The 27,827-nt window shown below is 35.0% G+C and overlaps 1 long non-coding RNA gene across 1 annotated transcript; it reads left to right on the top strand.

Moving 5' to 3' along the window:
• The first annotated feature begins 396 nt into the window (after window positions 1–396).
• Window positions 397–27,770, top strand: LOC145686547 (uncharacterized). Its single transcript, XR_014131619.1, has 3 exons — window positions 397–452; window positions 13,321–13,585; window positions 27,558–27,770. It is a non-coding gene; the product is annotated as an uncharacterized LOC145686547 (long non-coding RNA).
• Window positions 27,771–27,827: the final 57 nt, after the last annotated feature.

Consider the following 27,827-nt stretch of genomic DNA (forward strand, 5'->3'; position numbering starts at 1 on the left):
AATACAAGTATTGTTGTATGTTGCATCTGAACAATAGTGTAATATGACTAAAGCATTTTGGTAAAAGGCAAATAATATTTTATTAATTTTGACATTAATATTTTGTAAACCTTCATATATTAAATGCAAATAAAACTCAATTCCTAGTCTGGTGCTGTTAGGTCGTTCACACGTGTAAAGAAATTAAGAAAGTCTCGTAACAATTCAAAACAATGTCTAGATTAAACATTCTTTTAATAGGAAATATAACTTATGTAGACAATAACAAACACTTCCTACTTCAAGTTATGAGGTAATTCTAAAAATGTAATTATAAGCGGAAGAAATGACGCAACCAAAGACTAGGAAGAAAAGGTAGGTGGACAAAAAGAGTAGTGAACTCGAGAGAGTTTTGAAGTGACCATCAGACAAGAAGGATCAACCTCTCAAAATCTTCACTCATCAAAATCTGGGTGAGTACATGCTGGTTACAATTTGATAACACACTTTCATTATTCGACCTTCCTTTAATTTATAACCTAACTTCAAAATTCAATATGACAGTTATTATAGATTTTGACGTAAGGCCACAGCACTAGTTTTGGGTAATTATCTGATCTGATATCTCTACTTTTATTTCTACAATCAAAACCATCCATCTTAACAAATTAATCGCTCTACCTAAAATTAAATGGTTAAGTTTGTTATGAGAAACTCTTTAAATTGCCCCCATGCAAGTATGGTTATTAATACATTGAGCTATGTGTGGATAAAATTGTATATGTCAACGTCCGGATTTCGGGCCAATAAGTTGGCATATGTTAATAGGATCTTTTTTTCTAAAAGTAAAGAAAGAGAAATTCTGGATCGTTAACTATTACATACCTTTTACTTAAGTTTTTGAATGACTATCGTATATAAAGTATAAAAATTATAATTCATATATCATATTTATCTTTACATCAATATGATTTTCATATTTTATTATAATTCTCTTAATTAATTTCATTTTGAATATTTATACATTTCAACGTCGATAACAGAAGGTACATTCAGATAACGGCATAAAAGTTGTTTAATTTTAGGTCTCTTTGTGGTCATTGATACGTGTTATAAGTTGAAAGTTAACAAAATCTATGTTATTTTATCGGGCAAAATTAAGAAGATTGTGAAAATGATATCATTATGACATTTACATAGTTGCTCTTTTAAACAAGAAAGGATCAAATATATGATATATTCCAACAAAATACAAATTAAAAATGAAATATTGACAATATCTGGAATAAAACAAGATAATCAATATCACAACAAAAACTAACACAAGTAAAGAAATTATCATATTAAGAATAAATTCAAAGATTATATGTCATTCATGTTAACTTTGATCACAATCTCAGAAGGAACTAATGTTTTAACTAATTGCATCCATTTACTTTTAGTATACTTTGAAGAACGTGCCTAACTGCAGTTCATAAAACAATTTTACGGTTTGAACAAAAGAGGTTATTATTAAGATCATAAATGTACAAATTTTTCCATCTGTTGATTCATTCAATTATCTTCTGATAATTCAAATAAGTTATAAATAACAAACAAAATCATAACGATATTTTAAAGCAAATTAAAGGAAAATCAATAGAATACGGTATTCTCGGACGCCGTAACTTTAGCTTAAATTACATGACCAACGAATTCGTTCAAATTGCATTGAAAGTCATAAACCGGGATACAGTCTGGTGATTATTTACTTCTACAGTTCTTTGTTTCTTATTTTGAGAAATTTTGACATCTATGAAATTGCTACGAAATCTAATTCGAGGGATATTAGATCTAATGACTATCTGCTTCCTACATATATGGTCTATTACGATTCTTATTAGGTTCGGTTACCTTACCGGTAAAATTAGGTTCAGTTCTCATTCGTTTTACTGGTGGCGACATGTCGTGTCTCCTAACAGGGCTGTACTTGTCCTTTACACGATATCCACGTTAGAGTATCCTATCACGGTTTGTGTTTCCTCTGTAATTAGGTTCAGTTACATTATCGGTACACATGAATCTAACATTACTTTTCACATTGGGATCACACTTTAGTATCACATGGGCACTTCGAACTTGGTTTCGATTAAGGTTAGTTTGGTTCTGTATTGCACTATCGATGGATTTTTAAAATTTCGCAATGTCATACCTAGATGACTGAAGTCAACGCATTGCAACACGTTCTGTAAAAGCACCACCGAATGTTCACTATTATCATTTTGGTCTTTTCGTTGAGTGAACAGTTCAACAGCTCCAACTCAATCGACCAATCCCTACAAGCATTGGTGGGAACACACGTCCTCTTTCTGAATTTCACGAATACTAGGATCAATTTTCTTCCTGATACATGAACCAAGGTCGTGTATAGATCATTAAAAGATTTTATTACAATTACTTCGTCTAGACGAAGACAACCATAACTTTTCGCATATTGATGCATACTAAAATCTTCGTTACATGCAGCATCATCTCCCAGGAGGAGTAAACAATCTCCTAGATAATTGCAGATTGATATTAAGGCAATCAAAAACATTCGAATGAAGAGAAATGTTAGGATAATCTGATCCAACCAATACAGTAGTATGTTTTTGCGAACACTCAGCAAATTTCATCCACACATTTAAATCAATGATGTCATTTTTTTCGTTGATGCAAATTTAGGATCTGTATTCTTCATAGTTTCTGTGGAAGGTTCAGGTTCACTTAATGCTTCGGTAACTGATAAACGTTGACTATTACTGTCGAGTTGTTCAGGCACGTAGCCAGGATTTCGTGAAGGAGGGGGGGGGGGGTCCGTGACATGAAATACTGTCATCATCACAAAAGGGGCTCGATCACTCTAAACTATTTTACTGGAACATATATTGGTTTGTTAGGACAATAAAATGAGGATATGTTGAAGGAGCAACGGAAAATTGTCCTTGAAATAACACGTTTGATACTGCGAGGATGCGATGACGAAAAGTAATGATTAAAACTGTCCACGCTGTTACATAACGGCACTTATGCTTTCGAAAGCTTGAAATCTCCCTGACTAGTAGCAGGAATTCTGAGAATTCCATAACTTTTCTTGAAATTTCAAATTCGCTGACTCTTCGAGAATACCTCGCTTACCTCGCCACCATATTGCAAGTAATACAAATCTCCTCATAAGAAAGAGTAAGCAAAAGCTTTTTGTAGTTTTCTTTTTAATTTTTAACTCTGATCCTTCTTTTTGTCATGTCATTTTGTTTTATCCTTCCTTATTTTTTTTTTCATTTCTGGTCTCGAAGGGGAGGACCCCCCCTGGGCTACGTGCCTGAGTTGTTGCTTCAATTGTACAGTCTGCTGATTCATTTGCTCACCAAAATATTGCTCTAATTGTCCCATTTGCTGATTCATCCGTTCCATATGTTGATTCATTCATTCCTTCATTTGTTCCTTTCGCTCACCAATATCTTGTCTCAGTAGTCCAATCTGTTGTTTAAATAGGTCAGCAAGGTTCCTATTACTATTTGATTCAGTTGCATTTTCAATATTAGGAAGACTCATTTTGATATTTTTTTAGCAAAACCACTGCGTAGCCTTAATATCAATCTGCAATTATCTAGGAGGTTGTTTACTTAGCAACACACAAATCTCTTAAATTTATAACACGTAATCCTGGAGCGGATGACGCCAAGTTTTAACGTAAGGTCCACAGTTCATATATTTATATAATTAAGGCTACTAAGGTACCAAAAACCATTTACGACTGATTATTATGATATTATATTTTAATTGCAGTACGTATCAAATTAAACATTTACACTTCTTAATAAATGTACATATAGCCTAGTTTTCACGAGATGGATCCTCTATTATTATAATAAAGGATCGTTGCTGTGACAACTACATATTTTTCGTTCCTATGACAACTAAACTCACATCGTCGAATCACTATTATAACAAAATATCATCGCATAACAACAGAAAAGTAATTACATCTATTTCTCTTCTCATATTCTTCTTGTTCCTTTTAAGAACAGCTTGTGCATAATTTAAAAGTACATTTTGCCCATAAATACAAATAAAGAGGCTAAAAATACAAGTATCGATGTAAGATAAGTGAAAAACGAAGTAGGTATGCGAACATGCGGTCGAACATATATATTTGCTACAGTGACAGGCCTTGATTTAAAAAAAAAAAAAATTGTGACAATATTATGGTCCGGTAGAGGTTCAGTGAATTTGTGATTAATGATTTTGATGGAAACTTATGTTGAGTGCGAATTCCTGTTCCACCATTTGCTTGCTGCCCTGGTAGTCGATCGTGACGTATGAATTGATAACCAGGAAAATAAATGGATTGTTTTGGAGCTGGAAAGTTTCATTTAAGAGAAAACTATGAACCTTATGTTCATTTGATAAAGCAGTAAGTAGATCCTTTCTGGTACAGAGTGACTGGATATTGAATTAAAGAAACGTTATAATAAAATCCGAATCCATGATGTATGACAGTTGAACTTGGGTTGTAAGAGAATGGATTTGAAAATGCACTGTCTGTCCAGGTTGCTTTGAGATCTAGGTTATAGAGTATTTTAGTTGCATATACAACTTTGTGGATTATGTGAGTCCGCAAGAAAGAATGCATGTTCCGAAGAGCAAGACTAAAGAAGCAGATCATGTCTTGGACTGTAACGGGTTCTCGAAGAGAATTATGAGGAGGCACTGGTGTATTTGGTGTACGTAAAGGCACCACTAGTTCGGGTTTAGTGGGCTCTGCTTGAGGTTTGGTCTTACATTTGTAGCTATAGGTAGGATGCACATCATGGCAGATGTTGCAATTTGGCGGCGCTGCTCCGTAAGGACAGTCTTTAGTTAGATGATTTTGACCACAGTAACCACATTTAGAAGTATTCGGACAGTTAGGTGTCAGGTGCTGGTTGTAACCCTGGCACTTTTCATAGCGAATCGGAATAGGTGCGGGTGTACGACAGGGTTCTACTTAATGGCGGGTTTTAAATATGTGGGCCTCATTCTGTAATAATTTTATTCATAATTAAATTTGGGCTCTGGCGGTCCGGATCTCCCTAAAATCCCGATTTTTCTGTCAGCTTAGTCTAATAATTTATCCTCATATTCAATTTGGCCCTCCTCACAAAATAAATTCCGGCGTTCGTGCATAATTAATGCAAAGTACTTATATGGACCTACCATTCTTTATTTGGGTTGCCAACTACCGATATTTTTAAGGCTTACCTGTGTATTTCAATGTTTAAAAAATATAATTAATCTATTCTGAAGATTATGAACGGGTGATGGTGATTTTATTTTTGAGAGTTCGCAGCTTTGTTAGTATCGTTCGTCTTAACTAATGAATTCTACATTCCTGGAATTATGTCTCTGTATGGAACAGAAAACGAATTGCTTCAATTCCTTTCCCTGACATCTCAGTCAAGAACCCAGACGCCAGCTCAATGGACTATTGCCCTTTTGAGCTCCTCAAGAGGCATCGGTCCTGTCGTCGAGTCCGAAGCTTCTCCGATTTGTGGAAAGCGTGTAAAGAGGGGTACGATGCAATATTCTTGATCCGTCTGCAAAGCAGTCTTCTGCATTAGAAACGCCGATGCCAGGCAATAGACAGTAGAAGTGGTCTGCATATGAAGCATAACCGGTGGTGGAAACATGGCAATTACTAGGATGAGGCATATTAAAATTTAGCTCAGCATAACGGAATCAGCCTTTGTATAACTACATTTAAGTGTACAAGATGATCTAGAAAAATTATAATTAAAGTATCACAATAGAGGAAGTAATTCTGTCCTTCTTTACTTTTATTTTAAACATTTAGTTTAAACAAACATTATGAAATTGCTATTGAAAGTGGCAAAAGTTACGCTTAAAACAAAGCCCGTTAGTTTTCAATTAACTCCATTATTTTGGCACTGTTTACAAATATTTACAAATGAACTCAAGTCACAAGTTGGCTCTACCAATATTGTATCTATATCCTAAGGGTGTATTGTGATATTAGTCATCAATTATTTTGTTAATTTATATTTGGGCTTTCTCAACAATATACAAATATCAAATAAACCGTTAGAGTACGCAATATTGAAGATTTTGAAAACCGAAAAGATCAACAACTCAAGAAATAAAGAAGGTTGGGTCCTATGCTGCCCATTTCCCAATGTTTATCCAGATAATTTCATATTGCTAGCTAGAAGGTAATGTGTAATGTTCCAATATCTGCTATTACTGAACCAAATCCTTTTAAAGGACTTATTTTAAGTAATTGACTATTCTATGTGAATTAAAAGCACTTCAAGATTTTGTCACGGAAATATTTTGCCTATCACGGGACCACTCTTATTCTTTCTTACTAATATATAGAATGTAATATATAGAATTACGTGTGCGTGTGCTCTTGTATGTGTGGGTGTGTTCACCAGATTTTGTCACGTACAAAGCAGTTTTTTTTTTTTTTAATTTCGACTCGGGGAAGGATTTTGTAGTGAAAATTTAAAAATGAACCATAGTACTTGTGGGGCATGCAAAACAACGGCTTTTCCTGTGTTCCAGGTTGCCTAACTTTCAGATCATTGAATTATTTTGCATTAACTTTAATCTCGTATATTTAATGTAGTTAAATTCAGATTAAATACAGGTTACAATACAATACAGTTTAATATGATTAGATATGTGTACCAAATTAGACATAGTGTCCTACTTTTATGCTGCTTCTCTGCTGTAAGATAAACTTCAAAGCAAACTATGTATTAATAAATTTACATAAATGGTCGCAGATTAATCAAAATGTTACAAATAACAACATATAAACATTTAATAGGAAACCTCTTTTAACTTAACAAATAAATACATTTTACCGTGTTCAAAAGTTGTAGTGCAGTAGCATATCCAAACTTGCAAGTGGATTTTTCCCTCTTTAGATCCCTTATTCTTGATGTATTACAACTGCAAGTAACAGACTTATTTCTGCAAGTGAGAGGAAGGCATATGTCAAGTTTCATTGTAATAGGAAAAGTTTTGCGAATGTTGTCATTTGATAGACAGGCAAAATAATGATGAAGTCAAATGGAAGAAGCTTCGCTAACATTACTTTCATTAACTGTTTTTTTAATATTATTTCATAAAATGAAATTCAGTTGGAGTAAAATTAATAACTGGAACCAAAACAAAGCTATTGGGAGCAATTTAACCACATAAGCTTCTTCTTTAAAGATTGTGTCAAGCATGGGAGCAATTGTTTATAATTAATTATATCGAACCACTCGCTGGTATCCCAAAAACTTTCACCACAGTTTTAAGAAGAGAAGTCAATACTTTAATCTGAGATCCATTTCTACATTTTAATCAGCGAAATAAATAAAAATAAGATATAAATTAATAGTGCATTTGATATTAGCATTGTTTACAGTTTTTTTAAGTTCATAGAATTGTTTCACGTGCATGATCGTTCGATAGTTAAAACAATAAAAGCAAAATTGAAACATCTATTTTCATAAATTTTGACTGATTTTGTACCAGCTTATGAACAATAAAAGTACCGGTACATATTTGCAAACTCAAAATAGAGCTCAAGTCGTATTTTGAAACCAATAATTCCAATGTCACATATTACAATAGTTAAACTTAGACTTTATATATTCGCGGATTGTTAAGAGTTACGCTATACATGAAGATAACACGGAAATTAATTTCATTTGGTAAACTAAAAATAGATGGCAAGATAATCAGTTATGTAAGATATTTCAACAATTTTTGTACAGGAGGATACAAAAAAAAAAATACTTTCTCTTTCATATTGTTTTGAATCCTTCACGCATGACATGTTTTCGATAAAACAATGCACATTTATGCTTAAAAGATATGCATAATTTCCGACAGATCAATATTTAGTACTTTGAATGGTTTGTTTTCATTACAAGAAGCTGAAAATGTTTTCACTAACCCTTCCCTTCTCCATGGTTAGATTTTAATCATAGTTGTTGGATATGTTATATACATGCTTAACAAATTGGTTAATTAAGGCATGAATTGCCATCTTACTTTCAAACATCTTCTTCTAAACGGGTGAGCATATGTATGGCAGGAGTGCCCACAAGGGGGGGCTATGACGCAAACTGCGTCATTGAAATATTTGGGGGGGGGTTAAAAATCTATATAAATATGTTTGAGTTGGTGTAAAAATTAATTGAAAGGTTTTTTTTCATGGAAGAACACCTACGGGTAGACAATTGAGGGGGGTGCGTCATGGACATGAGGGGGGGGGCACCACTGTGTATGGTATGAATTGACTTCTGCCAATCAGACAAGTGTGTGGTTTTATTGTCTTTTCTCTTTCGTTTTGTTATCCTTGTATCCTTGTATCTCTGTCAACATATGACCCGAGAATGGGACAAAAACTTGTTTATAGCATATGCAAGTGGGAGGAAGATGGAAGTAAATCTGCCGATGGCGTAAGTGTTATATCTGTTACTGGACATGTAGTGCAAACTATAAGCACTCTCCTGGAATTATAATGTTTGTTTCCTCCCTCCTACCTTTTCCATTTTTATTCATCCCCCTCTTTGCACGTTAAAATATTTTAAACCATATGTGCGTTATCTCCATGTGAGGGAGCACGGATATATATATATATATATATATATATATATATATAAAGGTGGCAGAGTGTTCCGATTCATCAGTCAGCTTACCTATAGCACATGTCTAACACGTTCTTAAGAGCTCGAAGAATGCCTAAGATTGTAAGTAGCTTAGTTTCAACTAAGTTCTATTAGACTATGTAACATAAATGTGTTAATTTGAAACTAAAAATATCAGATACGCATATTAGCAAAGGAAATAACAACATTGTTAGTAAGTCGTATTTCAACGTACGAGACTTCTACTAATTATATATTTTATAAAAAATAGTTATCAACATTTATCAGTTGATGTAAATATAAATGCTCTTATCCGAAACATTAGCACACACCTATCGCGGATTCAATTTTCAGTTGTTTTTCAATATCCGCATACGAGTCAAGACCTTTTTTAAATGATAAATTAGCAGTCAATTTCGGTCAAGAACTAGTAAAGAATTAGATTGATCAACTACAATCTGTTTGGCCAGACATCGCCTTATAGGCTGCCATGCGCTGTGTAACCAAGAAATTAGTTTTGTTTCAGTTGTATTAAAAGTGAATGTTTTAAACATCTATTGCTAAATCAGAAGTTCCTAATATTCCTTGTGCCCTTTTCTTTACAGATTGTAAGCGTGCACGTGGTTCCAGGTTCTATTCTCAGTTATAAAAAGAACACAAGAAGTCATAAGGTGTTTAATTTAAGTATTAAGCCCTTTCTCATGGAACATTGTTTCTGGAAAGGCACTTACGTTGCAATGCAATTACTCAAAATGCTGCCTTTTTATTTTATTTTATTTATTTATTTATTTATTTATTGAAACCCATGGGGCACAAATTAAAACATTGAGCTCTCTTCTTAAAATTATGACTAAAGATTTGTAGATATCAGAGAGAGGTTCGATATAATTAATTATAAACAGTAGATACTATGCTTGACGCAATCTTCAAACAAGTAGTTCATGTGGTTAAATCGCTCCCAATAGCTTGTTTTCCGTCCCAGTTCTAAATTTTACTCCGCCGTTTCAATACATTTTATAAAAGTATATTTAAAAAAAAAAAAAAAACAGTTAATCGAAGTAGTGTGAGAGAAAGTTCTACCATTCAACTCCATTAGTATTTTGTCTGTCTGTCTCAGGAGAACACTCGCAAAACTTTTCCTATTACAATGAAACTTGACATGTACTTTCCTCTCACTTGCAGAAATAAGTCTGTTGTTTACAGTTGTAATACATCAAGAATAAGGGAGCTAAAGTACTCCTGTAATCCCATCCTATTTTTATAATTTCACTTGACGTTGCAGCGTAGGAGAGGGGGAAGATATATAAAAATGATCGAAAATGAACGATATTAGTGTCTAGTCCATAGTTTTCAGGGTCGCTGAGATGAATAGTGACACTTCCGATGTTACTGAAATACACCTTCAGGCCCGCAACTTGGGGAAGGGGAAGCAGGAGATAAAAATTATCAAAAATGGCCGATATTATAGTCCGCGTCACCCGAATTGGCATGTGGCATCAGCCAATAAACTCTCAGTGCGTTGTTAATAAACCTTCAGGGAGGTGTCTAATCATTCATAATTGTCCACAAATACAATTAAAGTCAATATAGTGAAGAATCCATAGTTTTTGGGGTCAGTGAAATGAACCGTAACACTTCTTATGCCATTTAAATCCAAATTCATCCCCGCAATTTGGGGGAGGGGGAGATGGGGATGATCGAAAATTACCGATATCAGTGAGCACTCCAGTAATAGTAAAAAGTGACTGACTAAAAGTAAACATATTACTAATTTTTCTTATTTTAACCTAATGAAGCGGTTAATTGAAGCTAGTAATGTACTAGTTAAAATAAATTTTACTTAAGGCGGCAGACTACTAAATATTTTTGAAAAACTAATATTTTTCCTTTTGCCCGTTTTTCGTAAGTGGAAAGAGATAATAAAATGTAACTTACCACAATAATAGATAATGTTATTCTACACCCGAAAATGCGAATCGGAAGAATTTTCAGTGTTGTCATCCATGGAAATTACAGTGTGATCAGAATTTGAATTACTCAAAAATCTAAGTTAAGCCAGCGACTAGAAAAATGAACTCAACGATAATTGATGACTTATCATGCTGTCTATGCTTTTTGTTTACTACTTTTTAAATAATATTTCTATTTATTTTATAAAACTTAATGAATTATTACAAAATAAATAAGTTATTACAAAATAAATAGAAACATTATTTAAAAAGTAGTAAACAAGGAGCATACACAGCATGATAAGTTATCAATTACCGTTGAGTTCATTTTTCTAGTTGCTGCCTTAACCTAGATTTTTGAGTAATTCAAATTCTGGTAATACTTTCTATGCATGGCAACACTGAAAATTCTTCCGACTCGTATTTTCGGGCGTAGAATAACATTATCTATTATTGTGATAAGTTACATTTTATTACCTCTTTACACTTATGAAAAACGAGCAAAAGAAAAATTATTAGTTTTTCAAAAATATTTAGTAGTCTGCCCCCATAATACAATCAGTAGTTAAAAGGATAGATCTGGATTTAGAGCCAGTGGTGATTTTAGAAGATTCTCTTCTTTGGAGACTTTAAAATACACAGAGGATGAAAAGAAATACTTCGAAAAATATTAGTAACACATTGAGCACAATTGAGAATATGGCCCCGAGAGAAATAAAGTAATTTTGGACAGAAATTTCTCTGATCCGGGCTTCACACAATTAACACTCATTCATTAAAGTTACACTAAACATGACAATTCATTCGTTACGTAATATGGCGAGGTACGAACTATACAAATTCGCAAATGGGGTGAAATATGTTTCTCTGTAAACAAGATAACTTTTTACCTATAACAGCTAGGGGACTCAAATTTGATATACAGGTACCTTAGGTCGATGCTGGGATCCAATAACCGAACCAACCATCTACGATCACTCTCAAGGTCAAAAAGGTCAAATTACTAAAAAATTTCTAAAATTATAAAAAGAGACCTATACGTTACAGTGACTTGAAAAGTATTTTTTTTTAGTGTCAAATATTGATAATGGTTTACAATAACATAAAGACAACGCATGATTTTCAAGTCAACAAATATTAAATATATTCACTAAGGAATGTAAAGCATCACGCTAACAGTTGTATCGTACTACTACAAATTTGTGTCACGATACTGATACATCTGGTTATCATTTAGTGAGAAAGGTATTTCGCGCCCAGTAGCTAAAAAAGTTGCGAAAAGGGCACAATATATATATCACAATTTATTGCGTTATATTACCTTATACTACCATAAATCTATGTTTGTATAAGAGCTCACTTAATTAAGCGACAGGTACTCCAGGTCTTGCTCTGTGATACAATTATTGTGAATTAGTTGCTTCAATCTTTCGATATGTGTGCTATCTGCCATACCATACGAGTCGATTACTCCAACTCTATCATGTTGTTAATCTCCAAAACCTAAACACAAGTGTCCATTATCGGCATATGGGAAGAAGATCAACTGTGACTAGAGCATCTTTTCATCACAATATTGGTGTATGCCACCGTACTCGAATGTCGAAACATTGTACAGCTTCATCAGCAAAACTTTGTCGAAGACAGAATAAATACTATAGGGCAGAGTGAAAACGGATGGCCAATTATTCGAATGTCCGTTATCGTTTATGTATCCGCTCAACATATAAAAAATATATATTGATCACAGAAGTTGACACGTCCCGAGTTGGATCCAAGAAAGGTAAAACCTCTGAAATTGAAGGAGCCACTCTTAAGTCATCATAAAAGTTGAATTCTTTGGCAGTTGTAATTGCTGTGAGGATTGAGTTGTATTGAGCAGTTTCCCAGCGTGTTATGCCTTTTCTACATAAGAGTAAAAATCTTGTCCTAACTTATGTGTTTCGGCGTTATATTCATTACTAATATCCATTTTTATATATAGAAGTTCTTATTTATATATTTTCCTCAATTAATTTAGCTTATTTACGGGTCATAGTGCATGTTTTGTCTGTATTTTTCATGGTTTTAAGGGTGTTTGTTTCGATGTTTGCACCAGAACTCATATCTATCACTTGGATATCAGGGATTAAAAATTCTAAACTTTCTTCATATTTCCGACGCTGTAGAAATGCAGGTAAATATTTTCTTCTATCGGAGTTCAGTGAACATTGGGTCGAACATGATGCCAGATAAGGTTTTGCATCTACTTACTGAAACATATGTTAATCCCAAGCTAGCTTCTCTGTTACCAATGTCCACTATAGCTTTGTCAAATCAGTCAATAACTTTGTCAGTGCCTTTAAATTGTCTGATAGATCATGGAGGCAGAGGCGGTGGAGACGGATATCTTCAACTGACGCCGGGAGGAAGTGTTTTTCTCTTTCTCCTCACAGAATCAGTTGAGAAACACGTTCGAGAGAAGTTAATTGAACACAGGAAGTGAGCATGAGGAAATTTTAATTGATGTAACTATCTTTAATTTCTACGTGTTTCATATTTGAAATTTTTTTTTAAACTACACTCATACCTCCTGCTATGGTTTTAATGGGTTTTAATCTATCATGGGGACTTCGCCATCCTTGTTCCACGAGCGCCTAGTTATAAAGAATTTCAGAAATAGTATTATCAGCTGGAAATAACAGTTTATTGTATATTTAAACTTTGCCTTTGTGTTTCAGATTTTACTTTTGGCCAACTTTGGAATTGCATTAGCCCAAAGAAACACAGACTTTCCACCAGGCAGAGGTTCTTCATTAAGATGTGGATTTGGAGGTTCTTTTAGTGCTTCAAATGTTGGTGACTTTGTCGAACCACCTTTTGCATCAATCTTTCATGATGCTGGATCAATTGGAGGACCACTTGATGCTGGATCTATTGGGTTAGCTTTATCAAATGCTGCAAGACCTTTAGCTGCCATTCTTGCATACTCCAACGAAAACAATGGTGATAGTTCTTATAGTTACAGGGAGGTGTAGGGTATGGATAATTGTTACATTTCTTATTTGTTGCCATAAATGAATAAAAAGAATGGAAAGTTGGAAAAATAATCTATAAAACAACTTTTACATTAGTTCAATGGGTTTTTCAACAATAAAAATATATGTCCAAACAACAGGTTCTCACATTTATAATTGAATTGAATTTTCTATGTCGAAGTGATCGAACGAGATAGCTCTAAACACGGGGTGCCCAGCAGGGTGACATGATGATTTTTTTTTTAAAGTTCCGTACAGAACAGAAACATTTCTTACATATTCAGTCATGAGATACCGGAATGTCCATGTTATGTCCCATTTCTATCAGTTTGGTCTTGTAAAAATTTAAATGTCATCTTCTGTCTCCCAGTAGTGGGATGTCCTAGGACATTTCTGAGCTTTTTGTGGGTTAATCACAGGACAACTTTTGGACATCCAAGTCTTGTCCCCTGACAGGCACTTCCCATTAAAGTACAGGGGAAATCCCATAAATATCTCCGTCATTATCCTTAAAGTTTCTGCTCCAATAGACACTTCCTACGGAAACCAAAGAAAGATCACATGGATATTTTCATTAACTGTAAAATATTTACTGCAAGCTTGAATGTTCCTGAATAGGCATGAGACTTCTCGAACGTCCCGTGGACACGTTCTGCTATATTGGAAAGGTAAGAAAGAAATTATTCGAGACATTTTAGCAAGCGAGCAACAAAATAGTTGTCTACGAACTACAGAAGCGATACATTTTTTTTAAAAATCAAGGCTATATCCGGAAGACATGCCAATAGTGAAATTTAGGATTGAGTCATAAGATAGGAAGTTAGGCACCTTTGGCTCTAAATATATATGAAACAAGTAATGATATTTTCTGGAAATAAATCTTTAAAGCTGTACTTAAGTACATATAAGAATAAGAATTAAAATTAAGAATAAATAGTAATACGTTTCGTTAGTCAGTCACTTTTTACTATTACTGAAGCGCTCCTTGATATTAGTCATTTTTGATGACTTTTATATATTCCCTCTCCTCCCCACGTTGCGGGTCGCAGCATTGGAAGTGTCATTGTTCATCTCAGCGACCCCGAAAAGTATGAATTCGACACTGATATTGGTAACTTTGATTTTATATATATATATCCCTCCCCTCCCAGAATTTTTGCGGGCCCCAATTTGGATTTAAATGGCATCAGAAGTGTTACTGTTCACCTCAGCGACTTCAACAACTATAGATTCGACAGTAATATCGATGATTTTCAATCATTTGTAAATGTCTTTCTCTTCCTTTAAGTTACATAGTCAAAGTGATATGACAAAAAATCATCTCATGTTCGAACTTAATCTATGTTGAAAATTTGATCGAGATCGGTTTGGTAGTTCAAGAGTTATTGTTTTATTTATTTTTATATATTTTCCCCTCCCTTCCTACCCTCCTAAGGTCTACAGTCAAAGTGATATGATAAACACCACCCCAGGTTTGAACTTCATCCATATTAAAAATTTGATTAAGATGAGTGTTGTGGTTAAAGCTTGATGAAGTCACAAAAACGGTCACTTTTATTTTTGTTCTTTATATATATATATATATATATATATATATATATATATATATATATATATATATATATATATATATATATATATATATATATATATATATATATATATCCCTCCCCCACTAGGTTCCACCGTAAAAGTGAAATAACGAAAACATCCCAGGCCCGAACCTTATCTATGTTGAAAGTTTGATCAAGGCCGGTGTGGTGGCTCAATAGTTATTAAGTTTCATTTATTTTTATAGATTTCTCCCCTCCACTTTCCGTCCTCTAAGTTCTACCGTTAAAGTGATATGGTAGAAACCACCTCAGGTCTAAACCTTATGTACGTTGACATTTTTTTAAAGATCGGTCGGGTTGTTTAAGCGTAAAGAAGTCACAAAAGCAGTCACTTTTATTTTTACTTTTATTACATATATCTCCCCCCCCCCCTCTTCCTCCCCATCGTTGCATTGTAAAAGTGAAATGAAGAAAACATCAAAGCCTCGAACCTTATCTATGTTGAAAGTTTGATCGAGATTGGTCGGGTGGTTCATGAGTTATTAAGTTTTATTTATTTTCATATATTTCCCCTCCTCTCCTTCCTCTCACCTAAAATCTACTACCAAAATGAAATGATATAAAAATTCCCAGGTTTGAATTTCATATATGTTAAAAATTTGATTGACATTGATCGGGTGGTTCAAAAGTAATTAATTCACGATCATAGTCACTTTTATTTTTATATTTATTGATTTTTGTATATCTCCCCTTCAAACCCTTCCTTAATTACTTGCTCCGTCCTTGCTCCGTCAAAGTGAAATGATAAAAATCATCCCAGTTTCGAACCTCATCTACCTTGGAAATTTGATCGAGATCGGTCGGGTGGTTCAAGAGATTAAGAGTCACAAACATAGCCACTTTTAATTTTATAATCTATATTAATAAAAATGACTGCTTTCGTGACTTCTTTACGCTTAAAGCACCCGACCGATCTTTAAAAAAAAAAAAAAAAAAAAAAAAAAATCAACGTACATGAGGTTCGGATCTGAGGTGTTTTTACTATATCACTTTAACGGTAGAACTTAGAGGGCGGAAAGTGGAGGGGAAAAATCTATAAAAATAAAAGAAACTTAATAACTCTTGAGCTACCAGATCTATCTTAATCAAACTTTCAACATACATAAGGTTCGGGCCTGGGATGTTTTCGTTATTTCACTTTTACGGTGGAACCTAGTGGGGGAGGGGGATATCTATATCTATCTATCTATCTATCTATCTATATATATATATATATATATATATATATATATATATATATATATATATATATATATGTAAAAAGAATAAAAATAAAAGTGACCGTTTTTGTGACTTCATCACGCTTTAACCACAGGACCGATCTTAATCAAATTTTCAATATGAATGAAGTTCGGACCTATGGTGGTTTTTATCATATCACTTTGACGATAGACCTTAGGAGAGGGTAAAATATATAAACATAAATAAAATTTAATAACTCTTGAATCAATCTCGGTCAAATTTTCAACATAGACGACGTTCGGGCTTGGGATAATTTTTATCATTTATTTTGACGGTGCAACGTAGGGGAGGGGAAGGGGGAGGCGGAGATACATGTAAAAAAATAAAAATGAAAGTGACTGTCTATGTGACTTAACTCTTGAACCACCTGACCGATCTCGATCAAATTTTCAACAAAGATTAGATTCGGGCCTGGGATGGTATTTATCAATTCACTTTCACGATAGAACTTAACTCTTGAACCACCGGACCGATTCGATCAAATTTTCAACGTAGATTAAGTTCGAACATGAGATAATTTTTGTCATATCACTTTGACAAATGATCGAAAATGACCGATATTAGTGTTGAATCTATAGTTTTTGAGGTCGCTAAGATGAACAATGACACTTCTGATGCCATTTACATCCAAATTGCGGCCCGCAAAAATTGTGGGAGGGAGGGGTATATATATATACATATAAAAAATCAAAATTACCAATATTAGTGCCAAATTCATACTTATCGGAGTCGCTGAGATGAATAATGACACTTCCGATTCTGTGACCTGCAACATGGGAAGGAGAGGGGATATATACAAATAATCGAATATAACCAATATCAAGGAGCGCTTTAGTGATAGTAAAAAGTAACTGACTAACGAAACATATTACAATTCTTTTGTTAATTTAACGCAGCGAAGCGGGTAATTGACGCTCATATATATATTGGAATTGGATCAAAAGATCCAATATATCTCAGGTAAAAATTTTATTGTAGGCCATATATCTCAAGAGCTGCATATAGTTTAGCCAAACCCAAACTACCACTTAACTCGGTATGATGTGTTTATTAAGTAAGAAATACAAAAACTCGATTTTGGGGTCGTTCAAATATTTTATGACCCTTGATCCAAGAAATTCAATATATTTCATTTTCTTGTACGCCCCATATCTCCAGAACTACATATAGTGTAGCCAAACCAAAAGTAACAATTTAATCAGTATGATGTACTTATTCCGTAAAAAATACGAAAACTCAATTTAGGGGCCGTTCAAAAATGTTGTGGCCCCTGATCCAAAAAATTCAATATATTTCATTCATTTAACATTTTCTTGTACACTCCATATGTCGAGAACTGCATATAGTGTAGCCAAACCCAAAGTATGATTTAACTCAGTATGATGTGGTTATTAAAAAAAAAAAAAAGTACGAAAACTCGGTTTAGTTGCCGTTCAAAAATTTTGTAACTCCTGATCGAAAAATTAATTATTGGTCAGAATCGCAATCTTTTGATCCATTTTTTTTATTATTCCTAAAATTCTTGTTAGAGTGATTATTCACTGTGAAGGTCAAACTACCACGACACAGCGAGTAGGCCAAAATATAAATAGTTTCTAGTGCAAATTGAAGTCAACCGAATTAACCTCACAAGGGAACCTTCCGAAAATGATAGTTGCAGTGAAAGATGTGGCTTATGCCAATTGAAAGAGCTGTAACAGAGATGTTCATTCCCAAAAAATTAGCTGCCCATAGCAATAGGTTTAAGAACTATAAGGGGTGGAATTTCGGGAAACAGCAAGGTTGGACAAGGTTGAAAAGTGCAAATTCCGAAAGAAAAAAAAAAGGTAGGGCACGGCAAAATACAATGCTGACAAGTGATGTATAGAAAGAGACTTGCCGCAATAGGGAACAAATGAAGGCCACCAGTAGAGTTAACAGTGTTGCCAACTGCAATAAAAAGTACATGTTTTTCAAACAGCACTATATGAAGGTAGTGCAATATTCAGTGTCATGTAGAACATAAGTTATGGCGTGTATAATCAGTGGTACAGTCTAAGAAAAGAGAATAGAAAAAACAGAAGTACGAAGAATACGGAAAAGACAAAGTTGGCCATAATGCGCCACATTTGATCACGAGCTGTGCATATTAGAATGAACAAAACAAGAAATCACCAACTATGCAGGAAACCGACGTACCTAGAGTAGAAAAGAAAAACAAGTTCCAAAGTTGGCAGCACTGGCCATGAAAATCCAGACAAATCAATGACAATCCTGCATAGTTAGGCCACTCGCTTCACAAAATTCCGGCAAAAGGCATTAGCCTTCGCATCATTTGTACATGCTCGTCCGCAATGTAATGCAATTGTTCGATAAGACAATGGTCCAAACAGAAGATACATTTGCAGTGAGCACAGCGGAATACTGCTAATCCGTCACACATGGTACAATGATCGCCTGTGAATGTCTCGAAACAGTACTCTAGAGGTGTTGGAGCCTTTGGTGGTCTTTCTATCACATATCCACACCTGTAGAAAGCAAACATAATCAAAGGCTTGATCTGCTGTGTGTTGCTGTCTGCAGTACTATCACCGCCTATATGATATATCCAGAGTGTCCCACCTAACTCTGCGACTGAAATAGTTTCAAAGCGAAAAAAATGACACATCCAGTTGTGCAGGAATGTACCCATGTCAGCGGGCGACAGACTTCTGTGAGACGCAAGTGCCCCCAAGTCCCCCATCATAGGGTCCCAGGGGCCAACTTCAAAATTTAAAATAGCACCATCGGTCGAGTTATATTTCTTTAGATAAATCATGGAATATGCAACAACGCATATCAGAAACATTTACTATATGGGATTTCAAAATGGCAGCCAAAAATATCTGCTCGGTGACAAGAACAACGTGCATTTTTGGCGGCCATTTTGAAACACGTGCTTCATATGGCAAATGTTTCTTATAGGCGGTGTTGTATCTATCCAGAGAAATATCATCAGCCCCCTGTTCCCATTTGCAATGTTGCGGTTGTCCCCTCGAGCCTTATGATGGGGAACTTGGGGGACTTGCTTCTTACAAAGTTTTCTTGGCACTCGACATGAGTACATTCCTATGCAATTGGATTTGCAACATCTCTTTTCGCTTCGCAGCAATTTGAAATCACAATGTTCGATGCCATGTTAAGACACAACATATATTTGTGGCGGCCATTTTAAAAAACATGCTTCATATAGCAAATGTTTCCTATATGTGTTGTTGCACATTCCATGATCTATCGAGAGAGGTACCACTCGGTACCTGTAGCCATTTGAAAGTTTGAAGTTTTCTCCTGGGGCCCTATGATGGGGATCCTGGGGGGCACTAGAGATGCACACGAGACAAGATTTGTGGCTGTCTCGTCTCGAAAATATGCTGTAAAAGTGATGTCTCGACTCGAAAAATGTATATTTCACTATTGGAATAGCCGTGTCTCGACTCGAATTTTGTCAGGAAAATCCTGTCTCGACTCGTCTCGTGCGCATCCCTAGGGGGCACTTGCTTCTCACAGACTTTTATACCCCCTGACATTAGTACATTCCTGCACACTGGATCCGTCACATTTTTGTTCGTTTCTCAAATCTTTCAGGTCACAAAGTTTGGTGGGACACCCTGTATATTGCCACATACGACCCAACCATGACATAATGTTTATGGCTCAACCCAACCATTTCATGTTCCCCGACTTGACATTGCCTCAATCACTCTAGCATTGATGCATTCCGAGTGATGCCTGTTGCCGGAATGTTCTTTTTGTGAGGCGAGTGGCCTAACTATATTAGACTTGTCTGGATGTTCATGGCCAGTGTTGCCAACTTTGGAACTCGTTTTTCTTTTCGACTCTAGGTACGTCGGTTTCCTGCATAGTCGGTGCTTCTTGTTTTGTTCATTCTAATATGCACAACTCGTAATCAAATGTGGCGCATTATGGCCGACTCCGTCTTTTCCGTTTTTTTCGTACTTCTGTTTTTCTATTTTCTTTTGTTAGATTGTACCACTGATTATACACGCCATATCTTATGTTCTACATGACACTGGATATTGCACTACCTTCATATAGTGCTCTTTGAAAAACATGTACTTTTTATTGCAGTTGGCAACACTGTTAACTCTACTGGTGGCCTTCATTTGTTCCCTATTGTGGCAAGTCTCTTTCTATACATCACTTGTCAGCATTGTATTTTGCCGTGCCACCCTTTTTTTGTAGAATTTGCACTTTTCCCCTTTGTCCAACCTTGCTGTTTCCCGAACTTCCACCCCTTATATTTCTTGAACCTATTGCTTTGGGCAGCTAATTTTTTTGGGAATGCTCATCTCTGTTACAGCTCTTTCAATTGGCATAGGTCATATCTTTCACTGCAACTATCATTTTCGGAAGGTTCCCTTGTCAGGAACATATATTCACATGGTGTTGATCTGGCAGCAATCAATGTAATTATGTAATTACTATTCTCATTGATTGATAGTGTCTCTGTGTAGCTAACTCACTTTTTTGAGCATGTTTCCAGTACAATTCCCGGTAAGATTATTTGCCTCGTACGCCAACCTGAGTACTGGTTCTTATTCTACTTGAAATCGAATTCAGCTTCAATTTTGGAGTGGGTTGTTCAACGGAAATACCAATCAAGTAAGATTGGTCAGTTATTTTCCGAACGTTGGGACTTTCAATACATTTTGATCTTATTAAGTTCTTTGTTCCCTCAAGAAAGAAAAGAAAAAGAAAAAAAAGGAAAGAGTCATCTTTGAAACTTTCCTATCCCGTCTATTCTATCTTCTTCCTCTTTTTCCTTCCATCATTTTCAATCTATTTTTATATCATTTTTCCTTAGACAAACGAAAATACGCCATTAGCTGAAAATCATGAAATGGCTTTTAGATTACAGGAAAAGAAAAAAAAAGATTTAACCCCTTTCTGTATGATTTTTTCTTTTAGTGAAAAACAAATATAATCAGTATTGGAAATCCTCATATAAGAACTTGGAAAATGAATTAAAACTTGAATTTTAGATTTTTCACTTAATTCCGATGAGAAATAAGTAAGTGCCACATATGACACACTAACAACTCACAAATAACATACCAGATGACACCAACATCTCTTATTCATACACGTCAATATCTCACACAGCAGACAATACAGTGATTTGATGCCTTTGATAAATCACAAAAAAGCTAAAGTGAAGAAAGGGTATGTGCCATATATGGCACGGCATGCGGTAAGGGGTTGATTTAAATTTCAGGGCTTTCGGCATGTATGGCCACATTAAACCGTCAAGCTTTGAGGAATGATGTTCCTCGGCAAGCACACTATCCGGGGAAAGGGAAGGAAGAAAGCGGCCTGGAACTTTTATGTTAGGTACCACCTCGGCATTTGCCTGGTGTGAATGAGGTAAACTCCAGGAAAAGCTCATTCAGGCTGGCCTGAAAACGTTTTTTATATTTGTTCGACCGAAAAAAAGAAACAATTGAAGACTTTTGGAAACAGAATTTTATAAAAAGAAATAGGTACACTAAAAATACAAGTTTAAAAGCCGTTTTTATAACTAAACAAGAGGAATATGCTTCAAATCACTGAAAATTTTTATTATTGTTGTTATTATTATTATTATTATTAAAGTTATTATTATTATGTTTGAAATCGAGTCAATAAGTAAATAGACCTGTACCAGTAAATCGTGTTTACTTACCCGGAATTTTGTTATAATCTCAAATAAAATTCTGGCAAAATATCTACATTAATAGTTCCCACTACAAAGATAATTTCAATTGCATTCTTGTACAGATATTGTTTACTAGAGAAAAATTAGTACGGAGCACTGCCCTTAGATGTTACGTCATACTGTTGCAGGATGTTTGATATCTAACAGTCTTCCTTATATTACATACATATATGTATGTTATCTTCGTCAGCTATATGTTGTATACGTCCATTTGTATATTGTTTCATATGAAAAGTACGTATAGATAGAACACTTAGACCCTACACAGAAAGTATTATAAAACATGCGTTTTCAGTTATACGTTTGTTGTACGTTAAATCCTAAAACTACAGGATTTACATATATAACAAATAAGTTTACGTAATTACGCCACATACATTTTTTCTCAGTGTCTTAAGAAACCCATTGGGTAAATTTTAAGGAAAGGTTTCATTCCGCAAGAGAGATTTTGGTCCGCGAGGTTTCTGGACGGCGAGGTTTTGACCAGGAGAGATTTTGGCCCACGAGGCTTTAGGCGGCGAGGTTTCGGCCATGCAAGATTTTGGGCGGCGAGGTCTTGGCCACGCGAGATTTTGGGCGGCGAGGTTTTGGTCCGCGAGATCTTGGGCGGCGATGTTTCGCTCGGGAGATTTTGTCCGTATCCCTCTCTCCACAATATGCATCATAGCCATTGGATGTGTCATTTTTTGACCCATCAAAGCATATTATCAAGATGCACGCAGACGATATATACGATAGTTTCCTGGGAAATCTATCTCTAAAATCATTTTTGAAAGACTATTTCCGGAAGCTTGAAATCGTGCTGCAACAGCTGGTAATATTACTAGTAGTTCAATAGTTGTGGAATTTTCCCATTCAAGCCACAAATAATTTCTGATCATATTTACACATCAGGATATGTTCACACTGTTGACAATGACGGAGATGAAGGTGATGCACATCTACCAAGAAGAGAAGCAAGTTACAGTTCCGCTTCGCCAGAAACTATCAGATTTTCGCGCCTAAGTTCTCTCCCTATTGCAACATCACCAGGACAGCAACGCTAGAGGAACATTTTTTTAATAAAGAGGATAAAGAATATTTACCTGTCGTAATGTGCTTCGGCGTAAACTTGCAAATAATTCCTCTAATCCGAAAGTTAAGAAGAAATCCCTTCCGACGACATCTAAAAAGATTGTACCGTCCAATTCACCATTAAAACAACAATTCGATATGAGTAATGTTTGTGTTGAGTGTAGAAAGGTATCCAGAGAGGGTGAGCATTGGATTCAGTGTTTGAGATGTCATTTTTGGTTTCATATTTCATGTGTTTCAAATAGAGATGAGCCGTACTTTGCATGTGTGCGTTGTGATGACGATGCTGATGACTGATGTGCACATTCTCTATTAGCCCCGTTGTACTGTCCTTATGCCCACTGTTGTTTGCATATGGACAATTTGGCAGTTTTTTTTTTTTGTGACGTTTTCATTGACTAAATGTAACTACAATTTTTTGTTAACAACTTTTCCTATTATGTAAAAATATAATTTCCAATACCATATGTAGTATCTACCTTCCAAATATAGGATGTGAGACTGTGATGATCTGAGGTTTCTTCTTGATTTCGATGGCTTATTATAATTGGTTGCAAGAATAAATATTTTGGTCAACTTTATAATCTTTCTTCTTTTTTCTCTTCTTCTTCTCATGATGTGGCTGTAATCCTAATTCGTTTTTTTTAATGTAGCAATTTTAGTTTTCGTGGCAAAGAACGTTCAGGTTTTTCTTATTTTTAGAATTTATTGTTTATTAACAGAAATTCTCGGCTTCGCACGATAGGAATAATGTCTATGCAAAACCATTGAAAAGAAAAAAAAACATATAAAATATATAACGACGAGTAATACCTTTGACATTAACTGTACCGGTTATTGTGTCATCTGATATTCCCGCTCTTCGCACGGGAAGAACAAGGTTAATGCGAAATACTTCAAAGATCTGAAAGATAGGCAACCTGGAACACTGGAGAAACGGTTGATTTGCATGTCCTACAAGCATTATGCTTCACTGAAAAATATATCTTTCAAATATACTACAGTGTAAATATACGGACTTTAAAGTTTGACTATACAATTTTTCCCCGAGTCAAAATTACTTGATTAGATCTAGCTTATACATTCACAGCAGGGGCGTCATTTAGGGGGGCAGGGAGGGGCATTTGCCCCGTCTGAGTTTAAGATTTACAGTGGACTCTTCTTAATTCGAAGTCCAAGGGGACACGAATAAAACTTCAAATTATCCAAAATTCGAATTATCCAACAACATTCACTTTCGCATATATAACGAAACATATTCATATGGTGTAGATTTTACCTTTAAAGCAGCTTATTATTTGTGTGATCGAATACCGCAAACTAACAAACGACATTGACTCCACATAATTGAAACTACGTGTACAATGGAAAATATATTTACGTACAACACTGCAACATAAATTGAATAGCCCAAAAAATTAAACACCAGTAACAATTTGAATATTTTGTTCTCACTTTTAAGAAGTCGTAAACCTCATTTGCTTAAATTTGATTGTTTTTGTACGGTCAATAAATCCTGAATTTCATGTATTGTGTAGAATACGATATTAAGAACATTTGGTTAACTTTATCATTAATTCATCTTACATTTTCAATCAATTCTGAAACAAGATGAGATTGGCACACGTTCTCTATCTTTACGTCTTCCCCAACTCACCTTCACCTATTTATCTTTTGTGTTACTCTTCCCTATGGCTGCATCTGGATAACTGAAAACACATTAAAACTATATTTTTCTGTTTACATCTGTCCAACATTAAAAATTTTCACCTGTATTTACTTCGAAGTATCCAAAACATAGGTTCAAAAGTTCCATTTATCCACATTTTTTAACTATTGTTTTCAATACAGTTTTCAAGGGGAACGGACTTCTGTTCGAAAAATTATCCAATATTTCGAATTATCCAAGTTCGAATTAACGATACTCCACTGTAGGCTATATAGATTTTATCAATAGAGTAGTAGTAAATGAGTAAAAAACGCGAAATTTTACTTATATCGAGGGGTTTTGCCCCCCCCCCCCCAAGCAAAATCTGAAATGACGCTCCTGATTCACAGACTTGTATCCTTTTTTTTTTATTCTTGTTATACATATTACTGTATCTTTTAAAGTGTGATACGTATAAACAGGTCAATTTGAATCGTAAGCTTCTATTACTGGTGTAAACCTTCTCCTGATATAGGACTTACGTATGTATTTTACAAAGGTATGAATACGTGATATAGTAAATGCAAGGTAATATATAGAAGGTACTACATGCAGACACATATACATAGTATCATATAGAAGGTGCGAGTATATCATTCAGTTACATTTTTTCATATATTGGACTTCTGATTATTATATTTTCTTATTTTTTCGTCATATGTCTCTCTCTTTAGAAAGTATGTATAATTAATTAGTATTTAGGGCATCACTAAAAGTTTATATATATATAGTTATTCGGTATAAAGAGAGTTAAGGAATTTAAAATGAGAAGCTCAAATGTTTATGCTCAAATTGACTAATGGCGAAGGTTTTCGGAGTAATACAAGGTGGCCCATTTTAATCTTTCCACGGAAATATCTCGAAAACGGCTAAACATAAATCAACTGAATAAAAACTGAAATAGGAAATACCATGAGGCAAATCGATGGGGTAATGTCGTGGTGCTCCCCAGGGCCGCTCTTCAAGGGGGCCCGGGGACCAACTTGAAAATTTTAAATAGAAACATGGGGCGAATGATATCTCTTTCGATAGATCTTTAAAAACTAAAAAGTGTTGTGGCAAAAGATTTTTCATATCGGTCACCGTATTCAAAATGGTCCCCAAGACATGGTGCCTGTATCAGATAAAACGTCCAGTACCACTAATATAAAAACGGTTGGAGATAAATGAACAGGATAAAACTCGTATAGGAAATCACAGAGGGCATTTATTAATCCATGCCTCGAGAATAATCCAACGGAGAAAAAGATTATTAAAGTATAAGTGACATAATGTTAAAGAGGAAATCTAATTCTTAGAAAATTATCTTTCCGATCTCCCTTCGTAAGTGGGTGAAGCGGAAATGAATAGTAAAATCTCAAATGTGAACCCCACTTTTACTTGCAATAGGTTTGGTTTGTCTGAAACACTTGGGTGTAGAAGTGTCTGGTACTGTAATGAAGTAATGAACCAATATTGTGCAGACGACTTTTGAGCAAAACCAACGTTTATACACGTTGTTCTAAAATTGCATTGTTCGACAAATTGGTTTCGCATTTCAGTTTATTCATCTTTGCACAAATCATTGCCTGCAATCAAAATAGAAGGTACGTACCATTTAACAAGAATTTTACCTACTTTTTCCCATTACAGACATCTATCTGTTATAAAAACATATTTCAGATAATTTTGTTGTGAAGATACAATTTGCAAAAACTAAGGTTCTCATTTGCAATTTCACCGTTCCTTCCCATCCCGCTTCACCCACTCACGGAGGACGTTGGAACGATGATTTTCTAGCAACTAGATTTCCTCCTTTGCATTATGGCAATTTTATCCTAATCATCTTCTCCTTTCTTGCAACATTTTCGAGTCCTGAAATGATAAATACAATCTGTGATTTTCTATAGGAGTTTTATTCTGTTCATCCGTTATTATCTTCAACCGTTTTCATATTAGTGCTACTAGACGTTTTATCTGATACAGGCACCATATCTTGGCGGCCATTTTGAATACGGTGACCGATATGGAAAATCTTTTGCCATATCGCTTTTTAGTTTTTGAAGTTCTATTGAACGAGGTGTCACTCGCCCCATATTTACATTTAAAATTTTAAAGTTGGCCCCCGGGTCCCTTGACGAGCGACCCTGGGGGGTTTCGCGACATCAGCACTCGCTTTGCTCCATGGTATTTCCTATTTTAGTTTTTGTTCAGTTCATTTATGTTCCGAGATATTTCCCTGGAAAGATTAAAATGGGTCACTCTGTATAGAGTAGGGATAGCCACATTTTCCGGAAAAACGAACAAGGAAAATATTATTTTCGGAAACTGGAAAATTGAAAACAGAAGACGGAAAATTTCCTGGAAAAGCGGAAACGGAAATTTTTTCCGTTTTCCGCTTTTCCGGGAAATTTTCTTTTTCCACTTTTCCTTAAAATTTTCCGTTTCCGAAAAAGCAGAGACCTGAAAACGATTTTTCCGGAAATAATCATTCCTTATATAAAGTTAATTAATAATAACTTAGACCTACTTAGACCTACTCTAAGTTGCAGTAGTTGTGGTTATCACATAATTTTTTCTCTGTTTATAGCTACTAATCTGACGACGGCACATCCGTAGAAGAAAGAGGATATTTGAAGAATGCTGGCAACCCAGAATTGGAAGCCCAGGTAGCCGAAGGCTCTTACACTTACACTGGTGACGATGGCAATACATACACCATTTCATATGTTGCGGATGAAAACGGATTTCAACCTTCTGGAGATTATGTATACCAACTTCTCCACCAATCCCTGCAGAAATCCAGAGAGCTCTTGAATTTATTGAAAGAAAGAGCGCTCAAGAATAAGGCAGTAGTGGT

Source organism: Thermobia domestica, chromosome 5 (genome assembly GCF_964235325.1).
Source record: "Thermobia domestica chromosome 5, izTheDome1.hap1.1, whole genome shotgun sequence".
Taxonomy (NCBI): Eukaryota; Metazoa; Arthropoda; class Insecta; order Zygentoma; family Lepismatidae; genus Thermobia; species Thermobia domestica.